Here is a 27,500-nt window from a genome sequence, read left to right on the forward strand (position 1 = left end):
TCAACTTTGCTGTATGCGACAATTCCACACTGGATCAGGATTCAGGCAATGATATGAAAAATTTTCATATATCTAGGAATTATGGGAATATGTAAAAAAAACATAAATTTTCTACACAAAATGCAAATTAGCCTTAGTAAGCTTTGCTCCTACCTCATTCCAATTAACATAATATTAAAAATAATAATAATGAAGGTTTTGCTAAGAAATTGGATTAGATATTATTATCTTTAGCAATTTGCTTAGTTTAGAGTTATAAATAGCCATAAATATAAACACACATACAAACATGATGGAATTATGTGCATAATGCAAGTCACTAGTTTACTTATAATAGATTCTATTCAATATTTATAAGCACCTTATTGTCAGTGTTCCAAATAGCATCCAAAATTAAATCAGAGTCCAAAGCAAACTATTGCTCAAAGTTCCAATTTATTAAGAGAGCCATATTGACACATCTGGGAAAACCCGAATCTGAAGCTTCTCGGTTTTCCCCACCCAAGTTAAAGTTCAAGATCTTGCCCCCACACCCACAAGTCCATCACATGGTCCAATCTTCCACTGCCATGCTGGCTGTTCCACCCATCCAGTTCCAGTCAGGTGCAGAGGTGCCAAGACAAAGGATGACCTTGGCATTCTAGAAAGGAAATTTATTTTGGCTACATAGCATTTTACTCCGTACTATCCCCCCTCCCATTTTCCCACCATAGAACAGCATAACATTTCCCCAAATTAGTATTAGTCTTATTTAATATGAAGAGTGAAGTTATTTTAAAAGCCTTTGGATTCATTCTTTTGGGGCACTGAAGAAATTTACATGGCAGCTAGAGCCATTGGTTTGGCATATTTGCCAGGCCAAATATTTCCCTGCTGGAAAAAGTATGAAACATTATTCTATAGAATAGACCACTTTTTCATCTAATAAGTTGTGACAGCAGCGGAAATACATAAAAAAGCTTACAGATTGATAACTACAAGATATTTTTACAAGCGTTACAGGAATTTTATGAAAGGGGAAGGTGGTGGAGAATTTTCTCCATTAAAATATTGAGACTTGCTCTGACACATCCCTGGCTCATTCCCCAAGGAATGGAAAACTTGAAAAGGAATCCAAACTGCAGGCATGGCTGTTTTTTTTAAAAAAACTGGCCTCTTTTTTTAAAAAAAATTGGCAATAGGATAATTAGTTTTGTAAACTTTCCTACATCAAGATCTTTTCTAACCATGAGTAGAACCATCATAGTGATAATATTCAGACTTATACACCTCCCCATAATGCTTTACAGCCCTCTGCATGATTTACAGAGTCAGCATCTTGCTCCCAACAATCTGGATCCTCATTTTACTGACCTCAGAAGGATGAAAGGCTGAGTCAACCTTGAGCTAGTCAGGATCAAACTCCAGACCGTGGGCAGAGTCTGCCTGCAATACTGCACTTTAACTATCATGCCACCAGGGCTCCTATGAATGTAATGACTTACTGCTTTCCTCTATTTTTTTTAGTGTGTGTTCAAAAATTATATCAGCCTTTAAAAGTTAAGTAATTAGCTTATTCTTGATATCAAGGTTCTTAACCTTTGGGGTGACCAATTCCCCAAGAGGATAAACAAACTTATGGTGCTTCCCCCTCACTTATAACTAATTCCTTTATTGGGACTTCAGTTGGGCAAGAAAGAAGCATATCATTCACACTCAACAATCAAATTCTATTTGATACATTTTTATTATAAAAACAATAGTCTCAGGTTTTAAAAAATAGTTGGTTCAATAAATTCTCTCTCTCTCTCTCTCTCTCTCTCTCTCTCTCTGTGTACATATTTATTTATTATTGAACTCTTCCAAGAATGTTCGAAAAACATTGGTTACTTTTCTTCCTATAGAAATTTAAGCATTAATGCATATGCATTAATTAATTAATTAATTAATGCATATGTTTTAGTCATGCCCATTGGTAATTACTTCTTCGTTAGATATTGCTAAAGTGCTGAATCAGGTTGTGGGCAATAATTATACCTCAAATGTCTTTTTCTGCCTCTGAAGAACTTACGTTATATCAAGCTTGGAGTATGATGAAAAGGGTGAATCTATATTTTTAGAAGGATATGTGCATACCAGACTGTAAATTAATCTGAATTAAATTTGTCCATTCTTAGCCTTTGAATTGGCTTTATATCACCAGAGATGCAAAATTAAAGAATATGATTCCATATCTTCTTAGTTTAATTTGCTGTTCGAAAATTAGATTTTCTAAAACATGTCACTTTAAATGCTTTGGAATAAAATCTAAGAATTTAATAGATAGTTGCTACTATATGTACTGTTCAAACATTGAATGATAAAAATTATGATTTAAAAGTCCTAATCCAATTCAACTACCAAACAAAACAAGAATAGAATTCTGTAACTAGATAAAATAAAACTTTTCATTGAAAAAAAAAATCAGTCAAATACTTAATTCAAATCCACACCATTAAATGGAAAGGTGAGTCTAGTCACACCATACTTGAAATCAGACCTACATTTGGGACAGTCTTTTTCAGTCACCTCACACTCACCATGGATCAACAAGTGCTCTCTGCAGCAGTAACCAGCGAAAGTCTTACACCTGTCCAGACAAAGAAAAATTTCCAGCAGCTACATCTTCAAACCCTCACTAAATTCATGAATGTCCCTCACATTAGCTCATATGGGTAATGACCAGTGGACCAGTGCGGAAGCGCAGGAGCCTTTAAACTCTGGTAAGGAGCTTGGGTGGGCGGGCAGGCCCTCCAGAGCACCGTACTGGAACGATATCCAGTACTCCGGGCTGACTCCAGTATGCCCATATCAGGGTGTACTGCCTGCAACCCACCACTGGTAATGACCCATTGAGAATTTCTGCTAGATAAGTTGAAAATGTGATGTGACTGTTCAAAAATAAATGGCAAGCTGCAGATTAATAAGTTTCATGTTCAAATCCCACTTCTGCTATGAAATAACTTACTGAGATTAAGAAGTTATGACAGAAAAAGATGTTCTAGAAAAATGGATACAAAGAAGGATCCCAGCTACTACCAGTAAAAAGACTAAAGCAGAGGTGGTATTAAGCAGGTTCTGAGCAGTTCTGGAGAACTGGTAGCGGAAATCGTGAGTAGTTTGGAGAACCGGTAAATACCGCTTCTGACTGGCCCCACCCATCTATTCTCTACCTCCCGAGTCCCAGCTGATTGGAAGGAAATCAGGATTTTGCAGCAACCTTCCCCTGGAGTGGGGAGGGAATAGAGATTTTACAGTATCCTTCCCCTGCCATGCCCCCCAAGCCATGCCACACCAAGCCATGCCCACAGAACTGGTAGTAAAAAAATGTGAATCCCACCACTGGATTAAAGGTATGATTTTGGTCTTAAGGCATGAATATGTTCTGCTTCCACCCTGAGGTAGATATAAGAGCTCTTTCTTCCATGACACAAAGCATTATCTGGCATCAGAAAAGGGATCTCAACATAGCAGTAAGAACAGGAAAGAACATTCTATAAGTGAAAACGGGCCATGGTTGAGATAAATTATGAATTAATGTTTGCAGGTTCTGAACCAGACAACTAAGCTGAAAAAACCTGCACAGTTCATGAACCCCTAAACCATTCCAAAATAGCAATATATGAAAAGGGTAGATTGCCAGTGGGAACTAATCCCCAAGGACAGGAAGTCACCTGATTTTTTAAAAAAGTTTTTCATAGTTTGAAGGAAATTGCATAAGAAAATTACTTCTAGAAGTTCTTCTATGAAATAGAATAGGTTTTTTTGCCACAATGAGCTAAGAGAATGTTGACAGATTTTAAAACATACAAATAATCTTGTATGTCCTAGCTAGCTTTCTCATCAAGCAGTATTCACAGATTAGGAAAGTTCAGCCAAGTCAGCAGAAGAAACTTAAAATATTGGCTAAGTGGAAAATTCAGACTATAGAAAACATGCAAATCACTAGTGGGAAAATGCCCAATAATCTATTCCATCTATTAAGTTTTCCCCTTATGTCCTTTAACAATGTTCTTGCAATACTTTCCAGTTTTTCTTGGTTAAAGTGTCAGAACCAGGTTAGTGGTGCTGGACTCTCAGTCATACGAATGGTGTTGTATAAACAAATTAAGACATTTTCCATCCACAGCTTCTTGCCAAAAGCTGTGGGTTTTATTTCAAAATTGTGTTTGCCTATTTCTGCAGCTCTGACTGGTTTATAAAATATGTGCCTGAGCATTGCTTTCAGAGAATTGAAACAATATACATTGACAATAATAATGAGTAGTACTGAAATGGTTCAATGATCTGGACAGGGCCAACTAAATCAATCATTGCAGTTAGTGACTGCTTGTCTGCCATAACTAAATTCTGCACTAATACATGCAGACCAGGATCTGCCTGTTTGAGTTGTGCATTTTAGGTACATAATGAAATCATAATTGTATTTTGGTTGAAACCTCATGAATTCCAGTGTAGTCTCTTGGTATGCATGGTTAGTGTTCCATTTTGTTTTAGAAAGTTATTGAAAGGGATTGACTCCCTTGTTGTTGTTTTTAGACGCAACCACGAGAACTTCTATATCTTGGAAAATGAATATTACATTTACTGGAGGGTAAAAAATAGATGTGTTGCCAGGAAAACAGTTTTCTTGGGGTACTTGAGTCTTACTCCGTTGTTTTTACCTGTCTGATACAGTCAATCAGGATGGGCATCCTTCATGTCCTGTTGCCAAAGAATGCCAGTTGGTTTATAAGCCACTGTACCTCAAGGGACTGAAATGTACAATGGGAGGGTATTTAGAAATTATTGCTGCTTTTACTGATTTCTCCTTTTTCATTAAAAATATTATTTTATTTGCGGGCTTTTAAAAACTACTTTCGCCCTCTTTTCTTTTTCTCTGTTTATTTCCTTTTCTTCTCCTTTACATGATTATGTTCATTTATTTTTTGAAATATTGGATCAACAGTTCCATAACTGGACAGGGACAAGGAGAAGAAATCCACAGATTGCATGTGGTCCTCAATGTCCCTTCTACAGCCTCTAGAGTACCTCAGGTGCCTTTGACCAGCTTTAAATGGGATAGTATCAAACTTTTTTACACTTTTTATGTGTTTTAATGGAGAAGGTGTTATGGCACCTAGTTCACTTCTTAAAAACACCCTAACTGGGCCAACTTTAAATAAGCCAAACAAGTGAAATCATAAATACTTATTTCACAGGAAACCACATAAGCTAAGAGGCATACAAGTTAGCCGGGGTCTTGACTAAAAGACTGAGCACCCAAACAAGCAAAAATGTAAGGCTCCCTCATAAAAAATGGACACTATTCTATGGCGAACCTTAACCAGGAGATTGAGGAGCGATATTTCGCTGAGGACGGCACGGACTGACAAGTGCCCAATTGAGGCCGTCTAGTCCTACCTTCAGGTGCCAACAGAGAGTTTCTCTGGGAGGAGAGTCACGACCCCCCTGGGCACTTGGTGGTCACTGACTGATCCAAGAACTACCACAAGATCAAGACAAGCTCATAAATAACGCCGGCTGAGATACGAAGATGCCTGCAGACAAGTATTGTGGGAATTGTAGACCCACTCAGTTGAGAGTGGAAGAGGGGGCCCAATCACTCCCCTGAGCCTGGGATAGCATCCCTTCCTAACGGAACCGGCATATCCTAATGAGGCTCTAGAATTGTGTGGATGGTTAAGTCACCCCAGTTCCTGAAGGCGACTGTGATACTCCAGCACCCCAGGTCGGTGACAGTGTCTTAGAAATAGAACATGGGTGGTGAAGGAAGTGTTCCTCAAATGCCTCTTCAATACATGTTACTCTATACATCTTGATCTTTAAAAATAGGCCAGCGGTTGCTGGGAGATCCAAAAAAGTAGAAAAGAGAAGACACTGAACACCCCAGAACAAAGAAGAAGAAGAAGAAGAAGAAGAAGAAGAAGAAGAAGAAGAAGAAGAAGAAGAAGAAGAAGAAGAAGAAGAAGAAGAAGAAGAAGAAGAAGAAGAAGAAGAAGAAAAGAGTTGTAAGGTGTGTAGTCCTGGTGGACAGGATACAACACTCTTAGAAAAAACCCTGAGATATAGTCAGTTACCAGGATGGGTAACAAGACTCAAGGAGGAAAGAAAAGAAAACAGAAAAAGAGAGTCTCAACGAAACATTTAGTTCCTGTGTTTTTTTAACTTCCGTGTTTGTCTTTGTTGATGTGTTTAAGTGTTTTTTCTTTTTGTTTTACAAAAAAGAAAAGAGAGAGAGTCTCTGACATCAGTGCCCACCACCTGTGTATCTTTGACATGAAATAGTTGACACTGAAGAAGTAGGAGACCCAGGGAGACAAATCAGATATTGGTTAGAAAGGACAACCAGTGCCATTAGGTGGGGCCAGAAGGAAGAAAACCAAAAAGGTTACTGAAGGGACAGATCAAGTGGACCACAAACCTGGTCCAAGGCACCAGTTGAGACAAAAACTCAAATTGCCCCTAAGGGAAATTTTACTGCCAGGAGTTGAGGAGGAGCTATGTAAGGTGTGAATATATGCTCCATTCTCAATGGCTGATTTATATAATTGGAAAAATCAAATTCCTGCTTATAGAGAAAATCCAGATGAGATGCATGTCCTTTTTGCATCCATTTTTTCTGAACTCACCAGTCTACTTGGGCAGACATACAAAGTCTGATGGAAATTTTATTAACCCCAGAGAAAAGAAGGCTGGTGAAGGGAACCATGAATAAGCCTTTGCAGAAGGATCATGCAAAAGATCCAGCCTGGATATGGTTACTGAAGGAATCAGATTGGGAACCTTAGTCCATTCAGCTGCAAAACTATTGGACCTTAGTTTTGTTAGGACTCAAACAAAGTTAAGAACTTAGGGAAGGTCTATTAAATTCAACAGAAACAGGATGAAAATCCAGGAGAAATTCCTAGAATGCATTTATCAAACCTTTAGGCAATATACAAAAATTAGATCCTAAGGCTGAAGAAAATAAGAGAATGGTTAATATGATCTTCATTGGTCAGTCTGCATATGACATTAGAGCCAAATTACAGAAGACCAAGGAGCCCCCGCCCCCCAGGAAAGGCATTTCTGAACTTGTGGAATTAGCATACAAAGCATATATTAATTGAGCTCAAATTTTAGAGAAGAAGGAACTTCAAAAGGCAAGACGAAACATATTTTTTTCCTCACTGAGGCTCTTAGACAGAAAGAGTGGGAGGCCAGGGGACCTGCCGGAAGAATTGTATGAGGAAGAATCAGTAGTTAGAATCCCACGTCTGATTAGAGGACGAGTCCTCCAGTTGGCAAAAGGGAAGATGGTTAATGTCTACCCAGACAGAAAATATGTATTTAGAGTTTTACATGCTCATGGGGCTATTTGGAAAAAAAGTGCCTGTTTCTGTTGTGCACAAAACAACCTAAAGACAGGATGGAATGGGTCCCAAATTTTGCCCTACTAACCAAACTACTTTATGAATTTACAAAAGAGGCTGAAGAAGAACCCTTTGTTTGGGAGCGGGAACAGAAACAAGTGTTTGAAACCTTGAAGTAAAAATTGTCTCAAGCTCCTGTTATGGGACTTCCCAACCTCGAGAAACCTTTTAATTTGTATGTGGACTCAAAGAATAATATAATGTCACTGCTCTTCTGATAGAGGAAGGTAATAAATTGACTTTTGGACAACCAACTAATTTATAAGTATCAAACTCTCCTCACTCATAATCCTCAAGTGACATTGAAACAGACAAATGCTCTAAATCTGACCAACCCCTTGCCTAACTTGGGGCCTCATGGGTGAGTCAAATGGTGGGAGAATTAAACAAGCAAAAGAAATCCAACAATATTTTGTGTCCCTTAGCCCACTGTTTCTGAGCACCTCTAGTCATAATATTCAGGTGGGAGACAAGTATAGGTAAAACACTGGAAAGGAGAAGAATTTGAAACCCAAGTGGAAGGGCCTGTATATTGTGGTCAGGTGTTCTCCACTTGCAGTAAGAGTGTTGGAATCCAAGTCTTGGATCCACTGGACTCGAGTTAAGCCAGCTGTTGACAAGTCTTGGGAGGCAGACCAGGGTGAAGCCCGTCCTTTAGTGGTACGCTTGAGAAAGCGCCCCCTATAACTGTCCTACTGGCAACAGACAAACTACATATGGGGCAGAAGAGGCCTTACTGGCGTCACCCCTGGAAGCTGATGTCTTTACGTATGGCTGAAGACTTAGAGGAGGAAGACAACTTTCCAATTGTTAGATGTAACCCTGTCAGGGAATGGAAAGTCGAGCATACATAGCCATAACTGCATTATCTGTTGCTTTAGTGAGTGTGCTTGCCCTTATTGTGATTTGCTGTGTTGGATATTCATTCTACTGGAATCGCTCCCTCCCCAGAAAGGCAGGTGCTGAATCAAAAATCATTGATTGTGACAGAGAGCATTATGAAGCACCTGGAGACACTTATGTTTGAGGAAACCTGGGAGTGGGCTCTCTGCAGTGCTATATTGGTCCTAGGACTGTGGACATCGTATGTTGCAAACAAGAGGTGGTTTTGTGGAACACTTAAGACTGAAATAGCTCTTTCCCAAGTCACATATAACCCTAACCTTCATCCTGACATGGTGATTTTGTAGATTAAGGGAATTGTGATTGGGTAGGTTCTGTGTAAAGGACAATTATGAGTTTTTTGTGGCTTTGGCTGTTATTGGCATAGGGCCTGTTGAGTGATAGCATCCTAAACAGTAGTTTCCAGTGTTGTGAGAATGCCTGAATGACCCCCCCCTTGCCCTTGAGGGAGGATCCGGGGATGTTGAAAACCTCAAGGAACAGAGAAAGATCAAGGCATAGGGTGTAGACTCTTTGGGACAGGTACGCTCCCACCAAAGATGCATTATTGATCGGTGGGGTCAATATCCTGGACCTAAGCCAACCCCAAGTCCTGTAGACAAACACCTGACAATCCCATTAAAAAGTGGGATAGAACAAAGGGAGAACGGGCCCCTGCAACAATTGAGAAAAGGGAACTACATGTTAAAAATACTAGAATTGGGTCAAAGCCTAATTAATCAGACTGATCCTGAGCTAGGTTAGAAGTGCTGATTGTGCTTTTCTACAACTCCTTCATCCTACAATGCTATTCCAGTTGAGCCAGTTGGGAAAAAACCAGGGCTACAATGGTCCTTGAGAAGGGTGGTAGATGGAAAACCAAGATGGCAGGAGCCAATTTGCAAGGTGACTTTTATAATGCACTCAAAAGGCTGGGGATGAGTTGTCTACCCATTGTTGGCCCCATAGCCATGGGTGTGGAAATCATAGGGTTACCCTCCTTGTGCATCAAATGTTATCAGGAACCTGCATTCCTGTGGGGTCACTGTCAGAAGAACAATGTCCATCCGAAATGTACCTTGCCCCTAGAAAGACACTCATGGACGTAAAATTAACCCACAGTATGTCTCCATCTGCCCACAAACTCTTCCAACAGAGGGTCACCTTCTCGCTCCCCCCCCCCCCGTTTTTAACCATTGGGAGGGGAATTTGACTACTGGAAGATGCCCAAGGCCATTTCAGCCACCCCGATTCCCAATTTGGCTCTCAATTCAATCCACCACAGGATTTTGTGTACATTTCCCCTCTGGAAACACCAGTTCCCACTATCTTTTTGAAGGTCCAGTCCTCAGGGATAAGCAAGAAGATCCTAACCAAGAAGCTCCATTACAACCACTTACTGGTATGTTCCTGGCAGGAACTTTACAGGCCTGGACTAATAAAAAGAACCTCTGAGCCCATGCCTTTTCCATGAACATAGGTGTGTATGTAGGAGAAAATGGAGTCTTCTTCTTATGTGGGAAAATTTATATTTATCCTTACCTAGCAATTGGACTGGAACATGCACCCTGGAGACTAGAGAAGGTGCCTTAACAGGTTTAAGTTTGATATATATTTACTTGTCTTTTTCTTCTTACTGCTATGTGTCGTTATCCTGAACTGATTGTATTATACGTTTGCATTGCTAATATGTACTGCTGAAATATTAATCTTGCCATTTGCTATGCTAAATGTCATAATAAGATACAATAAGAGGCAAGACTCAATTGTAGCTAAAAATAGAGTCTTGAAGGGGGGACATAAAGCGAGATTTGGACATAAGAGTTAACATGCAACGGGGTCAGACTATAAGATCTCTTGGGGGGGGGCATCTATCCCTTCTATCTTGTTATACATTTACTGAGTCTTGAAGTAGAACAGGAAACCTGAACTCAGGAAATTCAAATGTCAAACTACAACACCTGTTGTAAGTAGGCCAAGTCAATTGGAGGTTTTGCTTGCGAGTCAGGCATATAGCTTAACCACAAAAGCCAGTATGTAACTAGTGCTTCCTGCATGCCAACTGCAGCCTAGACATGAAAGGGAAATACAGTATAATCTGCTTCTTTGCTTAGAAATAAGGAACTTAGCCAATAGAAATGCTTTAACATATTTCCGTGTTTTCGATGCTTTGCACATACTATAAGAACGCATATTTGGATTAGAACACTGTTCAGATGTTAGAAATTGTTATCTCTATTTGAACTATTTAGCCAAATAAAGCTTTTTCTTGATCTCGCAGTCCAAATCTCCTGATTTTCTGCAACAATTCCAGAACTTAACAGTTTTTATCTTACATATATCTGAAATGGGAGGAAATAGCTCCACGTGTTTTCTTTTTCTTCCAAACAAAAGTATTCAGTTGAATTTCAGGTATTTTAAAATAAATATGAAGGTTATAGAATAAACTGTACCATTCTTGGCCCTATCCATGTTCTCATTACTGACAAGTCTAGAAAGTTTCTGGTTTCAGGAGAGAAAATATTGTGAAAGGAGCATTTTCAAAAGTCTCATGATGGAATATCTCAGTAATAACAGGATGAAAAGAGTTCCTGCCGCTGAATGTGTCAAACAATATTTCAATTTGCCATTTATATGTGACTGGATATTTTATCTAGAAATGACAAAATACTTATCTAAAGAAATATGGCTAAGAAAACTACATAATGCATTTACCAGCGACTGAGCTCATCATGAAGAAACTGGACCATTAGGGGTGGGTGGGTGAGTTAAAGAATTCAGAAATTTTGGCAATATAAGAAAAATGAGGAAGAGCTGTAAGTTCACAGACCTTCTATAAAAAAGGAAAAATAAGAGTTGAAATGTATAGATTGTCCAATGTATAGATTGCCCCCCTCTTCCTAACAAATCAGTAAGCAGTTGAATTTCTCAATGCCTCACAGTCATTGTCAGCTTTCACCTAATCTCTGGAGTTATAAGTGGGCAATGACTCTTGATGTGCATAATGCATATACACAATGTCCACATAAACAAAAAGGCAGAACTTTGACTGGAAGAAGGCAATATGTAGAAACCATTTATATTTAATATACTGTAAATAATATAACACAATACACAATAATTTAATATTTCAGCACACTAATGTTAATTTTTAAGGGATGTACATAGCTAAAATAAAAAAGATATTAAACTACAATAAAATTATAGTAAATTAAGACCACTTTACTTTAAACAATTAAAAGTAATGGGAGGAGATTCGGCTATTTTTATACAACGCATTCACATAAGGAATTATATTCAATCTGCAACGGGATTCAAAAGGCTATAAAGTGCTTCAATCTCTTGATTCTAACTGGTACTTCAAAGCAAATTCTCATTTCAATCCACAAGTTGTGTCAGGGGCACAGAATCTACACTGAATAGATTTTGCCTTGAAAGTTTTGCATAGTCCTATTCATTTGGGCAACTGATTTGTAAGTAATAATTGCATTCCCCAAAGCTGTACATGATAAGTAAGGACTAAACCAAAAGAGGCATGATGTAATATCAGGATTATATCATAACATAATATTATACTTTATATTATTATATAAATTATATTTTGCTCCTAGGCAAAATGTAATGGGGCATTTTTTAAAGAGCTTTGAGATAATTCAGGCACATGATTGCAAAATTCTGTTGTTTTAAAGTTCAGTAAAATTAGGCTTTCCTGTAGAATTGATTTCATGATCTGGTCTATCTAGTGGGGCTAAAAATATTCAACTTGCATGTGACCTGATTGGTGCAATAGATTTTCTTCCTCAAATTTCACATTACCCTTCATGATTGTATGAATGCTTCACTGCAGAAATTGTTTCTCTGAAGAAAAGGTTTAATACAGCTCACCAAATATTGCTTACCAATAAAGCTCAACTTATATTATTGTAATTACCAAGTATCTTTTAATATGTTTTTGGCATTTTATTCTGGAGGTTATAAATCTCCTTGCATATTAGTTGCTTCTCTGTTTAAATACTAATATGTTAAAAGATTTCCTAAATATATAGATCCATTTACAATGGCATGAATTGTACTGTACTGTAAACATGGATATATAAATGCTGAAAGTGAGAATTCTTTAAATTTTGTAAAAAAATGCTGAGAACAGAACGAGCATATCATTAAATAGTATAATGTAAATAATTAAAAGTGAATTGTCTTTGTCTTAAAATAAATAATTAGAATAATGATAACATCTCCGTATCCCAAGTCCTTGGGAAGAACTCTATAGGTGAATAAAAATAGCAAATCTAATCTAAACATCAGGCTGACTATGATGAATCATAATAATTTATAAAGCTATAGCAGTTTGATTTTAAAAAAATGCACAGAGGCTATAAGAAAAAATGGACTGGATAAATATAGTTATTGAAGTATTGTTATTTGGTGTTCTTCCTATATGCTAATATCTAGGTCACTAATGGCTCCTATTTACTTTCCTGTTTAGATTAAAGTTCCAGTATGCTACAACATCCATAATTGTTAAACCATCTGTTTTATTTATTTGTATATAAATATAAATGTTTTTATAAATATAAATTTTTATATACTACATTTATATATACCACAAGTATTCCTTTGTGAAATAGATCCTTCTAGAGTTATAATGATTATTATCTGGATGATTCACAAACTATGTATCTTCATTAACTACAACATTCTCATGAATACTGATAACAGGTGTATTTACAACTCAACCCATTAAAAGTGGGATTGATATTTGCATTTGAAGGCTTACTGTAGACTCCTGTATACTCCTGTGCAGACCTCTTCTCAATTATAAAACAATACTTTGTCAATGGCCAAATGTAGGGACAGCCTCAACTTCAGCGATTACTTCTCTGTAATCATAGATATATAGACACTATTGGCCAGTCTCCAGTATTCTGTGCTCTTAACAACAGGAAACCAGTGATTCTTTACAACATGCTAGCTTTAAGAAATTTATTGTTAGAATCTCTCCAAAGTTTTGCAGTGTTCTTGGGTAAGTTTTTCTATAATAGTGAAAGAAGTAGCTGAATCAAGCAGCTTATGTATTTCCAGTAATAAAATTGTATCAACTGGGTGGCCTAAGAGCACAAACTCTCTACCTGGTCAGTTTTTAGATATTTGAAAATATCAAAGGTTGTGTTGGTTTTCTGAGAATGGAGAATTCACACTTCTCAAGAGCTGCTTGTCTTTCTGACCCTTGTAACCACTTAAAGGGGTGTTGGCCAAGATATCTCGGATCTCTGTGGACATGCTGCACACAGGACTCGCTGCTGGGAGCTATGCAATCTGCATTGCAGTGGGGGGTTGTAGTGGGGTTCCTTTCTGGTGGCTACAATTTGGGATAGAAGTAGATACTAATGTTCACTCACTGGAAACACATGTGCACTGCACATGCAGAATAAGTTATTGGAACCATAAAAAGACCTTGGTATATATGCAAACTGATAAGAACTAACCAGAGTTCATTTGTTAATGTTAAGAACTTGTTCCGATATGCATTTTCTCCCATCAACCTGTATATTTTTAGAGAAAATAAAACTATGTGGCACTATAAAAACCATTCCTTTTCAAAAGTGAAGGAATAGATTTGCAGCAATTCTTCTATTTCCCTCTAATTGCTGTTTGCTCTCAGAATCTGCTTCAGCAATTTTGGGGGTGTCTTTGAAGCACATTTTAAGAGGGGAAGGTGAAGTGGAAAGGGAATCACCAAGAATCATCATTTCACTGATGAATTTCTTCTATTGGCAGAGAGACAAACCAGCTGGATACCATCCAATAGAGTAATGCAAGGATCAGCCAAGCCCTCTATTAGTTACAATTTTATTATGTATTTCCTCATTTAAACTATTTGTGTAATATATAGTAAGTATATGTAGAAATATGCTGAATTTAAGATAATAAGTATTACTGCTAACCCTTATTGTTTATTTCTGGATTTGGGGTCGGGGGATTAGAACTCCAACATTGCCAAACTCTGTTTCAACCCATTCCTGCATCATTATTATAAATCATCATCAACATCAACAATAACATCATCATCACTGACATCATCAGAAAAAAACAAGAATTCATATGAATATTTACCAGTTGTAGATTAGAATTACACTTCTAAATAGTCTTCCAGTTGCGATTCATGACAGTAGGACATTTTTTTCGACTATGGGACTTCAAGCTATTGTAGTATTCATGGGAAAAGGGTATGCTTCCAAAGTACAGGTTCAACATTTTTGCAATCAAAACAGCACATTATATGCTTTGGCAGCTAAACAACAAAAAACGTTACAGGTCAAAATCTTTCCCTAAAGTAACTATATCATATTAAATATGATCTCCCTTCTTGTAAAATGAGTGCCTACATACATTTGAATAATAAATAAATAAAATAAATGAATGTTGAACATGTCTTCAATAATTAGCTGAACACTTAATGGCATGAGTTTTATTGGTTTTGACTATGGTTTATATTTGCTGTTTCACACCTTGTTTCAATCTGTTTTTGAGCTGATGCAGGACTGTAATAAGCAATATTGTCTTTCTTATCTTGAACCCTCCAACATATTTAAAGTAATAGTAGTGGTGGTAGTGTTGATGATGGTGAAGATGATGATGATAGCATTTTGCTGAAAGAACCATGACCTATCCATTGAAATATAACATGGATGCCAGAACATTTTTCATTGGCACTGATTTATTGGACATTCCAATTTCATGCCTCCCTTCAGTCCCAATTTCTAATGACATGTATTCCATAGCACATGACATACTCATGTTACAAACGTCTGTTACTTATTCTATATGCTCACACAATATTAATACTTCATGCGTGCATGATTCATATTTGAATCCCGTTCCTTCTTTTGGAAAATTCAAATATGGTAACTTTGTCACAATAGTATTCATTTCTTATTTAGAATCCTGGCACCTGGCAAGAGGAGTATAGACACTTTTATTTGCAAAATGCCATGCAAATTGATCACAACAGGCATTCTGACAAGGAACCTCCTAAGACTATATGGAAAAGATTACCATTCAGAGAAGGTCCATGGGGCTGGGTTTTCAGATGTGATTGATGATGAATAATTTTAACATTGATAATCTACAGATTTGGTAACTGAAAATTGTATGCTCAATTCCTGTGCCCATCTCTTTGAATTTGCTTAGAAATATTGAATAAACACTGAACTGTGTGCGGGTGTGTTTCAGGGGAGATTGAATTGTTCCTATTTTTCTGCAGGTTAAGAAACACCTAACTTGTTGCCTGCTTTGTAGTCAAACTGAGGAACAGAAACTGAGTTCTGACATTATACATCATAATGTTTTGGAGTTCAATGTAGGAGTTGATTTGTCAAGCTTTCCTCAACAACTTTACTGGGAATTATATTGTGGTGCTGACATTTGAAATTTCACCTCAGTACCTCTATAGAGTTACAATTTTCAGCACTGCTCTGATAGAAGAAATGATTCTTAAATTGCAATGTGTATAACATAGGCATCTCTAATAAAGAAAAAAGAAATTTAAAATGTATCATAATATATAAGTATTTTAAAATGGAGTTAGTATTACCATTTGTTGAAATGGAAGATTCATGCAAGGTTAAAAAAAGTATAAAATGGCTGCCCTATGAGAAATTAGCTCCTATTTTCCTTCTCAGTTTGGCTCTACCAAAACCACCGTGGCAGCATCTGGAAGAATACTAAATATGCTTTCCAGATGTAGTCATATTCAAAATATTATATTTACATATGATGCTGGCCATCAATGTCCATAATCCATCTTTCATTGTGTAATCTGTTTGTTTGTGTACAAAGCAAATATCTGAGTGCTATCCAAATAAAATTATTCTATATTAAATTCAAGATGAAAGTATCAAAATACCTAGTACTTAATAGTACAGATCACCAAAAATTTTCTGGTGGCCAGTGTCCATATTACCATATTTTTCAGAGTATACGATGCACCAGAGTATAAGACACACCAATAGGTTTTGAAGAGGCAAATTTTTTAAAAAGTAGGTAGGTAGATAGAGGGATAGAGGGAGAGACAGAGAGAAATATAATAGGTAGGTAGGTAGGTAGCAGGGGTGGGTTTCGACCGGTTCGCACCGGTCCCTGCGATCCAGTTGGTCGCCGAACCCGGAAGTAAGTAACTTCCGGGAACGGCGAAGCCCCCCCCCCCGCGCCCGCGCGCGCCCGCACACCCGTGCCCGCTCCTTACCTGGTTTTTACAATTCTGCGCTTCCACGCATGCGCAGAACGCATACAGCGCCTGCGCGATCCTCCAGGAGCAGCTGGAGCATCGCGCAGACGCTAGTACGCATGTGTGCGCTGCGGTTGGAACGGGGCGAGAAACCCACCCCTGGTAGGTAGGTAGGGAGAGAGAGAGAGAGAAAGAGAGAGGGGGAGGGAGGGAGAGAGAGAGAGGGAGAGAGAGAGAGAAGGTAGGTAGGTAGGTAGATGTTTCCAGGTATATTTATCCATGTGCTGGAGAAGGAAATTGCTGACAATCTGTAGTACCTAAGACTTTGTTTCTGCTGGCATAAGCACTTGATCAATGTATTTCTCATCCATCAGTTAAAGAGCTTTCCAAAAGGGGGAAAAAGTTTTTGCACTCTGCAAACCTCCCAGAAATAACCTGTTTTTCATGAAAACAGGCCTATTTTTTTAAAAGACATGAATAGCTGGGGGGGGGAGCTTGCAGAGTGCTCCTGGGGGAGGCAAAAATGAGCAAAAATGGCTCATCTTTTGCAAAAATGGGCCCATTTTTGTCAAAAAAATTGGATGCATTGCCTTATGGAGGCTTATAGAGTGCTGCTGGGGGGGAACAAAAGGCCCATTTTTTGCTCTTTTCTGCCCTCCCCAGCCCCCAGGAGCTTTCTGAAAGCCTCCATAAGGGTATGCATGGCCATTTTGGTGAAGGGGCGGGGCTTCGGGAGGCAACAAATGCTGTATTCAATGTATAAGACGCACTCAGATTTTCAGCCTCTTTTTTGAGGAAGAATGGTGCGTCTTATACTCCACAAATTTTTAGTCTAATGTAATGGAAAGAAATATTTCATATAGATGGCATTAAAAGGTAAATGTTTCTCTGTGAGTCATGTCCGAATCTAGGGTATGGTGCTCATCTCTGTTTCTTGGCTGAGAGATTCAACATTGTCTGAAGACAATTTCGATGGTCAGGTGGCCAGTATGGGTGTATGCCAAAGGTAGTTGAAAGACTGTTACCTTTCCACCTAAGTGGCACTACTTACATTTGCATGCTTTCAAACTGCTAGGTGGGCAAGTAAAAGGAATCCCCCATTGTGCAGTGCTCAGGACTTAAACCTAGGCTGTCAACTTTTCAGCTAGCAAACTCAATGTTATTAACTGCTGAGCTATCATACCCCCATATAAGGGTTATCCTACCTATATTATTAAAAGGAGAATAAGGGAAAGGGAAAGGTTCCCCTTGCACATATGTGCTAGTCGTTCCTGACTCTAGGGGCGGCGCTCATCTTCGTTTCAAAGCCGAAGAGTCAGCACTTTCTAAAAACATCTCCGTGGTTATGTGGCCGGCATGACTAAACGCCAAAAGCGCATGGAATGCTGTTACCTTCCCACCAAAGTGGTCCCTATTTTTCTACTTGCATTTTTACATGCTTTCAAACTGCTAGGTTGGCAGAAACTGAGACAAGTAATGGGAGCTCACTCTGCTATGCAGTACTAGGGATTCGAACCGCCGAACTTTCTGATCCACAAGCTCAGAGTCTTAGCCACTGAGCAACCAGGTCCCTTCTGAAAAGGAGAATGTCCACTGCCAAACTGGATATTTCTGGGGGGTCACATTCATCTAGGGGGGTCACATTCCTTCCAACTAGTATGCTGTCTGTTAAAATCATCCCATCCTTTTTTTTAAAGAGATAGAGGGTCCTTGAGTGACTTTAGGCAAGTTTCCAATTCTATCTTACAGTACTGTGCTAGATGTTTGGAGCTATGAGAAAGAAGATGAAATATAAATCTAACAAATAAATTGCATATCCTAATTTCCTTAAGTGTGCCTCTGACTCAACTCCAGTTTTATCCTTATAGCAACACTTTGGGCCAAAAAAGAGTGACTGGACCAATGGCTCCTTAATCCTAGTCTAGCACATTAAACATGACATACCGGTACTCTACTAGTTCAGTCCTCAATCATTTGTGCATCTGTGTTTTCATGTGGAATTTTCCCATCCTCTAGTAATGTGTATAGAATACATTCGGTCCTAAGCTCACAAATATTGGCTGTTTTTGGCCTAGATGGCACTACCACCTGTAATCAATACTGTGAAGCTTGCCATTGTTTGCTTTCTGTTGGTTATTGGTTGATTGCACTCTCTATTAGTGGAACTGTACTCTTAGCTATAATCAGTGACGTGCGGTGAGGTTTATGACTGGTGAGGCACTGACACAGTGGTGGGTTTCAAATTCTTTTAGACTTGTGGACTTCAACTCCCAGAATTCCACAGCCAGGCATGCTCAGTTCCGATTTAACGTGACAGCATTTGTTTTTCTCCTTTGTGAAACAAGTTTCCTTCTTTTTTTTTCTTTTCCCTTCCCCTCCTTCCTCCCTCTCTCCCTTCCTCCCCCTCTCTCAAACAAACAAACAAACAAACAAACACACACACACACACACACACACACACACACAGAAGTTGGATTGGACTATCTCTCCTACCCCCTTCCCTCTCACTCGCTCATTCTCTCTCTCTCAAAAACACACACACACACACACACACACACACACAGTCGGATTGGATGGAGAGCACCAGCGAGGAGACCACAGAAAGAGGCAGGAAGCCAGTCAAAGAGCCATACTGGAGCACACATACTTTCCCCCAGCCCCGGAAGGATCCAGCCCAGCTTCACTGATTACAGGTTTGAAAAGGCAACGTGGCTCTGCCTGCAATCAAACTACACTTGGGGAGAAAGAGCACAAGCGAGCCAGGGTCCTTCCCTCCAGCCTTTGCCCAAAACCCCGCAACAGGAGGATGAAGTTTAAATTCCTCCCCCTCCCTCCGACCCACATGTACCTTTTCCAGCTGTTTCAGAGAGGATTTCAACTCTGCTCTTGCCTCGGGTCCTCTGAAGAAGCCCCGCCCAAACGAGCACCCTCTACTATGAGGCAGGATAACTGCGTGCCTCCCCTACGTCAGGAATTTTTAGGCTTTTAACCCTTGTTTAACTCTGCTCGAGTAATCATAAAACGCCTAAAGTCAGACTAGATGAAGCACACAGTTCCCCTGCCTCATGCTAGAGGACGCTTTTTTAGAGGTTTTTTTAAATAGTTAAGCAGAGTCATCCACGGTGAGGCAGCAACTAGCTCAGCCTGACCTCAGCTCTCGCCTTTTTCCTTTTACATTTTTTTTTTCATGATGGGAGTGGTGAGGCTGTGCCTCCCCTACCTCACCTGACTGCAAGTCACTGGCTACAATCCACCTTACTATTTCTTTGGGAAATTAAAACTGGGCCCCACTGGTGAGCGTAACCATCCAATAGACCTTATTTGGAAATACGATGCCTGCAAGTGCTTGACACTTGCGATACTGTGACTCTTGGGAAAATTTGCTAACCTTCGAAAGAGGTCTCTGAGGCAGAAATACTTTCAAGTTTTACACGATGGTGAAGTCCCCTTTGGTTCTTTTCAAAAGTATTAGCAGAGGTCAGATTAACAAGTCAACACTGTAACTGGAGATGAGCAGGATTCCTCAAACTGGGTCTGAAAAGAAAAGAACGAGGGAGGGGAATGGGTGTGAGGATGAAAAGCTCCCAACACAACCTGACTCTGATCCTTCTCCTTGGTTGGGCCTGGGGCATACTAGATAAGGTGAAGGGAAATTGTAAAATTAGACCTGGCAACCTTCACAGAGAGGCCCAGCACAAGCTCCTTGGCCTGAGGGAAGCTGAGAAAGTTTGAGGAATTGTGGGAGAAAAAGATCTTGGCAGGCTAACTTCCTGTGGCGGCATCCAAGGCTAATTAGTTTTCAGTGTTCTGTGTGTGCTTGAATGGAAACGAGCCAGCACTGAGAGGCACTAGATGAGGAAATCAAAACCACATGGACCAAAAAAGAAGAAGAAGAAGGGGAAAAAAGGGGGTGGGGGTCCTTTTTAGCTACATTTTCTTTTTTCCAAAGGGGGAGTCAGACCGTTTCTTTTCATGAACACTAAATCACCGCTGCTCCCCTGTCTATCACATCTCACATCTGCCTCAGAACTCATTAAACATCAAAAGGCAGCTCGATCAGTTCTGCTTAGTTAGAAGTCTAAGTTACTAGAAGTCTAACCAGAAAAGATTTTGTATGTTTTTAATAATAGCTTAAGGAACTTCTTAGCACTCTATAAATTACTTAATGCAACAAACTCTTCCTGTGGACCAGCAAATGTTTTATAGAGAGAATAAATACTGCCTTAACATGCTTGTGGTGAGCCCACAGCCATAGATAAGAAGTTTAAATGAAACTTTAATTCAAATTGCAATTCATATACAGAATTGAATATACAAGCACACAGTTGTGTGGGTGGGTGTGAGTGTATTCTCTTCAGAGTTCTTGAGGCTATTCATGCTTATTATTATTACTATTCCAAACTGACTTTTTCTTACTGTGATGCTTTATATCTTTTTTGTCTTCATTCTGCCAGATTTGTTAAGTAATCTGCAGATAATTCTTGAATTTATTGAATAGAAGACTAACATTTCCCCCCCAATAATTCATTTTTGAAATAGTAGGATCATTTTATGTTCATTGACAATCTAGTAAATGAAGCAGATGGGTTTTTCTTCCCTATTGTTCTTAGAATGAGGGCCTCTTGAATTTACAATTGCTTTCCTTTTAACTAAATACAATTCTTTTGGCCGCAATACATATAACACCACACCATTAATTGGCTATACAGTATGTGACAAATTCAATTATTCTCCACAGAGTAAGCAAGGACTGAAATATGCAATTTCTTGTGTAAAAGCTTGCCCAGTGATATTTAAGAAACAAAATAAAAACTGCCATGGAAAGTGGCAAACTTAAATGAGGAAGTTAGAAAGGGAGAAGGGTTGCTTAACACGGTTGTTTTTCTTTGCTTTCCAGTTGGATATTCCCTTCTCCAAGGTAATATTGGATTCTGCTTTCTAAGGAAAAAATATAACTACCCCACTGGGAAGACAAGCAGCTGGGACATATGGATAGAGTGCAAAAGATTATGCAGTTCTTGCAAACCAATGGACTCACCCTAAGACTGTAAACTCACATATCTTATTTTTTCTTTAAAAAATGACAGAACACACAAACACACCCCTATATATCCCCTTAAATTTTAATCAAAGAGAGTATATAAATGCAATTTATAACAGATAACAAAACATAATGCATGAAGCAAAGGAGTTCTTTACTTGTGCCAATGGCATTAAATTCTACTGAATATAGACCAGATGCATACAGTATGTTCAAAAATGCATTATTCAGGGCATTTGTGATGAATTTTCATGTTGCTCAATGATTCTTTTCTAATGGCTATTTACATGAGTAAATGCTGGTTTTCCAAACCACAGCGTTCATGACAGAGCCACAAAATTCATACTGTTATTTGCACTGACGTCCAGCATGTGAATATCAGGGCAAGCAAAGGAAAATTTCTCTGATCACAAGCTGAGGTTTGAGAGTCTAAAGACTTGCCAAAACATAGTGTGCAATCAAATTATATAATTAAGCCCTCCAAGACGAATTGTTGGAAGATTGGGGGTAACTTAATAATTTGTAGAGGCTATTGCCAGATGAATTTTTCATTAATGATGTGGAATAGCTCATCACATATATATATATGCACAACTACACACTCCTCTGGATGTTTTCCATCTTCATCCCACCCCGGCCTTTATTTCATGCATGAATTAGGCTGGTTAAACTGAACAGGGAGAGAATCCTGGAAAAATTCAAGTTCACTGTGTTCATTACTTCAGATGTAAAAGAAAGAAGAGCATGACAGAGGAGAAGGTGCCAGCCTCTTTCTTGGTGGAAAGCAAAGAATTTAGGCACCATTCTTATTGGGGTAATAAAATTGTATTTAGGCTGAATCACTTTATATTATTAAATCTTCCTTATGAAAATGTCCTTCTTTTATAAAATTGTTATATCATCAAGTCTTCTGTTATTTCCAACACAGAGTCCCAGATTTAATTTTTTTGTTGATACAGAAGAGCACGTCAATCTTCACCTGATGTCTTACATGGCACAGATCAAGAAATCTACAACATAAAGGAAGACCATGGTGCCCTGGTCAAAGAAAAGAGACTGAGGGAAAAGTTGGGAAAGAAACAGGGATGTAATCACCAATACTTCTCAGAAATTGTTGTTAAAATGTTTGAGTGGGGAGCCACCCAGAGTTATAGGATGAACAGCTATGAAAATCTTTTAAATAAATACATAAATAAAACGCCAACAGAAATAGGATTTTTTTTTCCTGGGAAGCAAAAGGAAGATGCAACTTGTCTGGAGAAGAGGACATTCTTAGTTAAGTCAATGAAGATTCCCAGTCATCCAGATACTCTAAGTTGAGTCATGGCAATTGGACTTCTTTTCTTTTTGGTTTGAAATGTTTCACTGTGTTTCAAACCATAAAGAAAAGATGTTGCCATGATTCAATTCCAAATTCCTTGTTTAGACCCCACAGCCACTCCTGGTCCATTCCACATGCTATGCTGCCTCCTCCTGTCCTATAAAGACAGAAAAGTGTGCTTCTACTGCTGTGTCAAATGCAACCCCTTCTTCCTTCTTTCTGCCAAGTTCCATAAAATGCAAGCAGGTCTTTCCTGAAAATATCTTGTTGCCTGAGACCTTCCTACATCTTTTCTTGTGTATCCTCTGCACTCTTCCTAACTATAAGAAACCTAGAAAAGAAGCAGCAGCAGGAAAATTGTGGGTGTTCATGGGGTGTAACAAAGTATAAAGTAAAAAAAAAAAAGGAAATAGAAATGTGAAAAAAGAGTAGTTCTCTCCAGCTGGATCTACTTCTGTCGAGGTACACCAGTCATTCCCAGAAAGATCATAAATCCTGCGGATGATACATGAAAGTTACCAAAAATTGCTTCTTGCTGTAAATAAGCTTTGCAAATTATGGAAATGCAACTCAGTCATTCAAGTGATAGTTCAGACGACAGAGGAGATGAAGCTCCAGGATCTAGTTTCCTTATCCTACCTCTCCATTGGTCTGAATAACAGATAGTAAAAAGGTGCAGATGGAATATTCAGCTTGGCAGAATGCTGGGAGCATTCTAATACTCTGTAGTCTTTCAGGCTTGAAGTATGGCCTTGGTCTGAAATGTGGCTACTTGTCAACTTGTATAGGTGGTCAGAACACCTTGTCCCCTTTAAAGAGGCTGGAACTGCTCCCTCTTTCAAAAAGACATATACAACCTCCTGTCCACAGCTGTATAATCACTAAAATGAGAGAGAGAGAGAGAGAGAGAGAGAGAGAGAGAGAGAGAGAGAGAGAGAGAGGGAGGGAGGGAGGGAGGGAGGGAGGGAGGGAGGGAGGGAGGGAGGGAGGGAGGGAGAGAGATTCAATAATAAGCTACTTGCACCAAAAGTATGTTAGACGTCATTTCACATAGTCAGAGTGTCCAAAGAAATGCCGCCCTTTTCATACATCGTAAGGTAAGACAATAGCCTCTCAGAAGCAGGCTCACTGGAAGAAGAAAATGGCCTTATTTCACCTTGTGAAAGGAAGTTAAGAGGAAGCCAATGAGGGCCATGTTTCAGGAACCCTGGTCAGCAAAGTTTTTATAGATTGTGTGTGATGGAGTTGGAGCCTGCAAAGAGGCAGGGTAAAACACACTGCAGGAAACCTACTCCTCTGTTCACAGCAAAATTTAAGGGTGATTATAGGAATGGTCATAGGAGTCTTCAAAAATCTCTATCATGGCAGCAGTTGTTTTGTAAAGATTAATAGTAGAGTCCCTGGTTTTCTTCAACATCGATATTGGCGTTAGACAGGGCTACGTATGATCACCCTTTCTGTTTCTCCTCGCCATTGACTTTCTTATGCGGTTTATGGGCCAACATTCTGGAATTCCCTGGAAAAATCACATAAGTCTCACAGACAGTAACTAGTGCTTCCTTGCAGGACATGACTACCAACTTAGACAATAAGACTAGAATGTACGATTATGTATTAGTGCAGATAAGACCAGTCAGGTTAATTGGGAGCCATCCTACCAACACGTTAATCACAACTGTCTATCAGCCAATAGAACATGTGCAGCAGTTTACATATCTCGGTAGCATCTTATGGCAGCATAGATGCAGATATCAAATACAAAAATTGAGAAAGTCTCAGCAATATTCCAGGGTTTATGACCTATTTGGTCAGCTCCAACAATAGATAAGAAGACCAAGTTACAGCTTTATAAGACAATCATTATGTCAACAGTGATCTATGCCACTGAAACATGGGCATTAACAGCATGGACAACACAAAAGCTCTGTGTATTCCCTCAGTGTTGCCTATGAAAAATTCTGGGTGTCACTTGGAATGACCATGTTACTAATGAGGAAATTTTCTGGCTCATTGAATTCAGGAAGTTGCAGGAATTATGAAATGCATCTAGCTGGCCATGATTTTTTGTTTGTCAGAACATTGATACCTAAAAACGCTGTAAGATGAGAGCTGCCAGAAGGACAGCAAAGACCACGCAAAACTTGGCATCAGACATTTAAAGATGACTTATGGACAAATGGGAAGATGTCAAAGATGCTTCTGCAGATAGGATTCATTGGAGGAAGTTGATGCCCTATGCGTTTTGCACAAAAGGAACCGATGGTGATGATGATGATGATGATGATGATGATGATGATGATGATGATGATGATGATTGGCACATTTTCTTTTTATCCTAATGGGAAAAAATGGGTTTCCAGATATGGGACAAAGGTTGAAAATCAATATTGGATTCTGATTATGAGACCTCCTTTAAATAATAAACTGAGCCCAATGCTACCTTCCAATGTATCGGTATTTATGAATACTGCTTCAGTCCCCAAATCTTTCATTTTTCAGCTTTTCTAGCTGACCTAGGTTTGTTCAATATGGCACAATACTCTTGTGATGCCACTCAATCCACAATAGAACTGTGACACTGCAGACACAGCAAGCTAAAATGTCAATTGTATACCTTCCTTCTCAACTAAGAGTCCAACTTTCTCATTTCAAACATGTCAACCTCTTTTCATAGTTTCATGATCTCCAAGCCTTCAATGTTGCTCAATCTGAAGTTCAAACTAATCACAATCATAAATAGATTACCTGTCAATAATTCACATAGTTAACAATTAAAATCCTAAGCAATTATTTCCAGCACTAACTTGGAGCCAACAATTAATTTGTTTAATATTTAAGTTGATAATCAATTATATATATCAGGAAGTAAGAAAAACACTAATATATTGGAAGCGTTCTTAGTTTAATCTGAACTAGAGAATAATTCAGTAGCCTCAATCACTTGTCTATCCCTTGAACTTTTTTCTCTAAATTTTCAGATCTGGATTGCAAAAATTCAAACAATCAGTAGTTAAGAGATAGAATGTTATCTATTCCTCTGCTGGCATCTGGAAGTCTCTAGGATATTTACAGCCCAGATTTGTTAGCCCTATCTAGCTTTAAAGCTAGACAATAAATCTAGCTTTAGTTCAACAATGTCCTACTTACTGCAAGACAAAAATAAATATTTCAGTTGGCCATCTACCTTAAGCTCTTAAAGTACAATAAACCTTAAGACAATATTTTTAAACTGGAACACCGACATTTCCTTTCAAAAGTTTTAAATGAAATGATATAAAATGAAATACAGTTTCTAATCTAATGTATTTCTACAATGTACTGAGTACAGTCAATACATACCTTATTTTGATCTCAAGAGCAAATTGACGTTCGGTCTCCCTTCTGGTCTTAGGTAATCACTGCAGATCTGGAGAACTTAAGGCTAAAAGCTCATTGGAATTTCAATATCCTTCTTGTGCCAGCTACCAGAGCGCATCAAGTCAGATCATACAAGCTATAAGATCGAGCCAACTAAGAAGTTAAGCAAACTTCCCAGTTGCCCAAGATTTGGCTACGGGTGTGCCAAGATAATAAAATAAAATTGAACTCTCCTTCAAGTAGAATTCATTTCCTGGTGACTTCATGAGGTTATCTATGATTATGTAATTTTCTTAACAGCAACAAGAAGGTGGTGTGCCATTTATTTGTTTTAGGAAGTTTATATCAACTTGGCAAGCTTATCTACAGCTCTTGAATTCCCCTGAGATTTCCCATTCACATATACAGTACTAACTTTGAGCTTCTAAATCCAGAGAAGGTTGGTCAGATGCTGCCACCTGCTGAGACTGCCAAGATAATGCAGCCTGCTAAGGCATGCCAGATAGCAATGAACAGCATGGCATTTTTCAGAGATCCAATCTTGCCAAGATGGAACGAAAAGACGTTCTCCCTCTAAAATAGGGTAAGTAACTTATAAAGATGCTCATATAAGTTGTGCATACTTGTATACCTGTGAGCAAAACTGAGCTCAACCACAATAACTGCTTATACCTTTGCTTCCCCTAGCCTCAGGAACGTACCTTTTTAGTAGATGAAAATAGTGACAATAAAAATGGCACAATGGACTCTCGGATGTGGGTGGAATGATTGGCCTTCTGTCCCCATGCTTGGGAAGGAAATATTCTTCCTAGTTATTTTATTTATATTTCTTTTGACGCAATCCCTTGCATCTTGGGTGGGTCTCTCTCTCTCTCTCTCTCCCCCTCCTCCTCCCTCTCTCCCTCCCTCAGAAGTAGGCAAGAGCAAACAATCTCAAATCTTGCTCTAAAAAACCTGCAAGATTTTTCCAGACAGTTGGCAGCAGACAAGACTGAGATGAAGGCACCAACATGCCTCTTGATGTTATGCCCCATGGCACCCCACAATCAAACTCTTCCTCCTTTCTGTGGCTTGAATTGCCCATGTAAGAAGCTGTTGTACCCTCTCTCCTACTCCCAGTCCTTGCAGACAATCCAGAAGGCAATCCTGATTTATAGAACTGAAGGCCACTAAGAGATCAAATACAACAGGATGCCTGTATCTCTGCTGTCCTGGTTGTATCACAGGTACACTCAAGAA

General features: G+C 38.9%; 1 protein-coding gene across 4 annotated transcripts in view; it reads right to left on the bottom strand.

The window, feature by feature from the left end:
- Positions 1 to 27,500, bottom strand: part of HAO2 (hydroxyacid oxidase 2) — a 113,921-nt gene that overhangs the window by 34,707 nt on the left and 51,714 nt on the right. The window contains exon 1 of one of the 4 annotated variants that reach the window (XM_014058512.2): positions 26,244 to 26,363. The exons of 1 other annotated variant lie outside the window; for it this stretch is intronic. The gene's annotated coding sequence lies outside the window, so the exon portion shown is untranslated. Of the gene's footprint in view, positions 1 to 14,429; positions 14,509 to 19,930; positions 20,016 to 26,243; positions 26,364 to 27,500 lie in introns of those variants that run through there. 2 more of the 4 variants (XM_014058511.2, XM_014058513.2) reach the window with 2 other exon arrangements.

The sequence above is a fragment of the Thamnophis sirtalis genome, unplaced genomic scaffold (assembly GCF_051295495.1).
Source record: "Thamnophis sirtalis isolate CommonGarterSnake01/CBP01778 unplaced genomic scaffold, rThaSir2_p1.2 scaffold_5, whole genome shotgun sequence".
Lineage (NCBI taxonomy): Eukaryota > Metazoa > Chordata > Lepidosauria > Squamata > Natricidae > Thamnophis > Thamnophis sirtalis.